General features: G+C 43.1%; 1 pseudogene; it reads left to right on the forward strand.

Moving 5' to 3' along the window:
- The window catches only part of LOC101584997, a 2,297-nt pseudogene extending 1,249 nt beyond the window's left edge, over positions 1–1,048 (forward strand).
- The last annotated feature ends 3,572 nt before the right edge of the window (positions 1,049–4,620 follow it).

The following is a 4,620-nucleotide window of genomic DNA, read 5'->3' on the forward strand; positions in this document are numbered from 1 at the left end:
AATAAAATTTAAAAAAAAAAAAAAGAAAGTCTTTGGCAATGAAATTAAATTAGAGAAGTCCAAAGAAAAAGACGGCAAGGAAGATCAAAGTGCAAGAACACTTTTAGCTAAAAATATCCCTTACAAAGTCACTCAGGATGAATTTTAAAAAGTGTTTGAAGATGCCATAGAGGTCAGACTAGTCATCAAGGATGGGAAGAGCAAAGAGATTGCTTATATTGAATTTAAGACAGAAGCTGATGCAGAGAAAACGTTTGAAGAAAAGCAGAGAACAAAGATAGATGGGCAATCTATTTCCCTCTACTACAATGGGGAGAAAGATCAAAATCAAAACTACAGAGGCACAAAGAACAGCACCTGGAGCAGCAAATCCAAAATTCTATATTTAAGCAACCTCTCCTACAGTACAACAAAAGATACTCTTCAGGAAGTATTTGAGAAGGCAACTTTTATCAAAGTGCCCCAGAACCAAAACAGCAAATCTAAAGGGTATGCCTTTATAGAATTTGCTTCATTTGAAGGTGCAAAAGCTTTGAACTCTTTCAATAAAAGGGAAATTGAGGGCAGAACGATCAGACTGGAGTTGCAAGGACCCAGGGAGTCACCTAATGCAAGAAGCCAGCCATCTAAAATCTTGTTCATCAAGGGTCTGTCTGAGGAAACCACAGAAGAGAACTTAAAGGAATCATATGATAGCTCCATTGGAGCAAGGATTGCCACTGACCAGGAAACTAGCTCCTCCAAAGGGTTTGGTTTTGTGGATTTCAACACTGAGGAAGATGCCAAGGCTGCCAAAGAGCACATGGAAGATGATGAAATTGATGGAAACAAAGTCACCTTGGACTGGGCCAAACCTAAGGGTGAAGGGGGCTTTGGAGGCCGTGCAGGTGGCCTAGGTGGCTTTGGGGGTCGGGGTGGTGGCAGAAGTGGCTGAGGTGGATTCAGAGGCAGAGGCCGAGGAGGCTTTGGAGAGCGAGGTGGCTTCCGAGGAGGCTGGGGAGGAGGTGGAGGCCACAAGCCACAAGGAAAGAAGACGAAGTTTGAATAGTCCCTTCTATCCTTGTCTGTACCTTTTTGTTGGAAAGAAAGGACTCTGGGGTTTTACTCTGTTACCTGTCAATGATAGAGCCTTCTGAGAACATTCCAGGTGGTGTGCATCCTGTGGTCCGCTTGGGAGTGTAGCGATCGCACTTCTGGAGAGGTGTACCTGACATATCCTGTTGGTTTTGACTGGAGACTCATAAACGTTTTAAAAGAGATGAGTGATAGAGTTAACCCTGATCTGTAAGTTTTGAATTTATATTGTTTCATCCCGTGTACAAAACCATTTTTTTCCAAAAAGGAAATATAACAAAAGCCACATGGGTTTCAACCCATCACAATCAGCATGCCAAACTTTCTCCAAACATATCAGATATCAACCCATAATTCTGCTTAAATAAATGAAAATGATTAAAATTAGGGCTGGCCAGATAGCAAAGCAGATTAAAGCACCTGCTTAGGTCGATGCAGGGACCAGGGATTGGGTCCTCTGCATGCCATGCCAGCCCCACTCCCGGGTGGCGCTAAGATGGCAATTGAGACTGGGCATGGTGGTGCTCCCCTGTAATCCCAGTACCTGGGAGGCTGAAACCAGGAGGATTACTACAAGCCGGATCTGTGGTGGGACCCTGTAGACCCTGTACTAAATACATTTTTTAAAAATCAACTAAAATTATCCCATCTGTATAACCAGATAATAGTGCACTTAAATTAGAAATCACTGGCAAAAGAAACCACAGAGCCAGAGAGATAGCTCAGTGGAATAAGTGCTGGCCTGGCAAGTGCAAGATCCTAAGTTTGATCCCTGGTACTGCCAAAAAAAGAAAAAAGAAAAAGAAACTGCAAAAAGTTAACAAACACAGGGAGATTAAATGACACTTTTTTTCTGTTCTGTGTTAGTATTTGCTTGCAGCACCTAATGACTACATTCTTCATAGGTAGTTCGTACCTGAGCATACACACCTTAAACCTTTTTGCCCCCTTCCTTTTACCTCCCACCCAAGTCCCACATCTTGTTTCCTTCTGTTTTAAAATGCCTATCTGCCTACTTCCTATGAGGTACCTTCTTCATAGTCTACATTTCTCGTGCAAAAGAAATCACATAATAGTTAAGCTTGGGTCTGGTTTATTTCCCTTAATATTATGTTTTAAGTTGCACCCATTTTCCTACAAATGACTCAAGTTTATCCTTCCTTATGTCAGAGTAGTATTCAATTGTGGATAAGCACTGTATTCCCTTTATTCATTCATCTTTTGATGGACATGGAAGCCACTTACAAATTTAGCAATTGCCTATCTCTGAGAAAACTAAACAAAAAAACGGGGTACAAATGAAGGACCATTTTGTATGTGTATATACAAAATATTTAGGATAGATATACAGCTATTTTCTCTTAATTCAATGAGAAGAAAGATTTGTATGAATAATGTTTGGTCAGGATATCATGTGTGCATCTCATACTATGAATAACCACTACAAAGACAACAATATGCAATGTATTAATTATTGAAACTGCCCTATTAATCAGTTTTGAAACTGTCTCATTGCTATTCATTTCTCAATAAAATTAATAAAAAATTTAGCTATTGTATTGCTAGAAACATGAGCATGCATATAGCACAGTAAAATGATGCCTTTGACTCTTTGCAAAATATATCTAGAAGGGGAACGGCTTGGTGAAATTCCTAGTTTTAATTTTTGAGGAATGTCCATACTGATTTTCATAGTGGTTGAAACTAGTTTTACATCCCCACAAACAGAGTAGAAGGGTCCCTTTTCCCCTGCAGGCTCACTGGCATTTGTTATTTGATTTCTTCGTGATAACCATTTTTCTGTGGTAAGATGGAATCTCAGCATTGCAGTTCTCCAATGGCCATAGATGGTGAACTTGTTCATGTATTTATTTTCCACTTGTACTGCTCCTTGTGATAAGTATCTATTCCTTTTGGTTGCTTGTTTTTTATTGGATTTGGGAGGATTTTAGAGGATCTGATTTTTTAGAATTCATTATTATTATTATTATTATTATTATTATTTAAGACCTTTATTAGCAGGTGCTTACAGTCTGTTGACTTTTTTGAAAAAAAATCAAGTTGTAAACTTTTATTACAAATTAAAAATGAAGTTCTTAAAAATCTCAACTTGACCAGACATGAAACAATTTAAAAACCTTTGAAGGTGTATTGAGAAAAACCAGGCTTTTTAAAAAAACACGTTTGTCATTACCAAAAAGAGACGTCTTTAGGTAAAAATAATAAAAACCCCATGCTGCATAGATAATGCAGATAGTTCTAGTTATCTGGTCAACGGGCAAAAAGCAAGCACTTAAGGTCTTCAGTTCCAATCTTTTGTTCATTTCTTATTGCTGGAATTTCCTATTCGTTTCTTTCTTGCTGGATGACTAAACTGGAAGATGGTAGAGATGTTAAGCTGGCGTTTACTCAGCCCCGCCCTGCTCAGCCTCGGGAGTAAAGGATTCTCAGCTGATGGATCAGCTGCTTTTGTCTCTTTGAATCTTGTGGTTTAGGGTTTTCTGGGCGTCTGCGTGGGTAACTGAAGTTGCAACGGTACCACGTGGAGTTAGCTGCTGACCTTGGGTCTCATCTCCTCGATTTTCCTTATCTCCTTCATTGCCGTCCTCTCTAGGCTGTCTTTGGCGAGGAGGGCCCCTGCGGAATCGTGGTCTATAACCTCGATACATATTCTGTCTCACTTGTCTGCCTTGTTCTCCTGCACCCTGGCTGTCAGCACCCTCCATCCCTTCTCCTCGCACAGGAGGGTTGGGGTGCTGTGGCCGAAGCTCCCGGGCTCTCCGCATGTGGTGAGGTGGGCACCTTCGCCTGCAGCAGGGTTGGCACTGTTAGGCCTGGCCTTGGGGAGCACTCTCTGATGCCTCATTCTTTTCCCCACTCTCGCTATTCTGGTAATTCTGCTGGTCATTGCGTGGAGGACCCCCACGACGTGGACAGCGTCTATAATGGTTACGGTCTGCTGCGTATTTACTGCCTTGAGCTGGAGCTGCAGCAGGGCCTGTGACATCCGCTGCCTCCGCACCCTTTTCTCCTTCAACAACATCCAACTCCGCAGTCTCTCGTCTCCTACAGTGCCAAGGCACTTCCTGGGGTTCTTCTTTAGGGCAGTCTGGTGTACAAGTACATCTTCCTTGGTGTCATCCCTGTTGATGAAGCCATATCCGTTTCTTACATTAAACCATTTTACTGTTCCCAAAACCTTCCTTGCGGTGACCTTGTCCCCACCGGCAGGCGCCGTGGATGTGAGGCCTCCCGGCTGCTGCTCCCTGCGCTGCTGCCCGCGGTGCTGGTGGCTGGGTGTCTGCAGCGCTGAGGGGGGGGGCTGGGTCCGGGCCTCGCTGCATACCATCGCGATGACGGTGACCGGGCCGGCTGCGGCAGCTGTGGCTCTTCCCAGGGTGTGATGGTAACGAGGCCGGCGGCGGCAGTGGGGCTGCACAGGGCTCTCTGGGGTCCGCTCTCTGCTCCCGCTACCAATAGAACTTAGAATTCTTCATATATTATAGGTGTTATTCTTCTATCTGAGGTGTAGCTAACATAAAGGGT

This window comes from Octodon degus, unplaced genomic scaffold (genome assembly GCF_000260255.1).
Source record: "Octodon degus isolate 3935 unplaced genomic scaffold, OctDeg1.0 scaffold00018, whole genome shotgun sequence".
NCBI classification, from domain to species: domain Eukaryota; kingdom Metazoa; phylum Chordata; class Mammalia; order Rodentia; family Octodontidae; genus Octodon; species Octodon degus.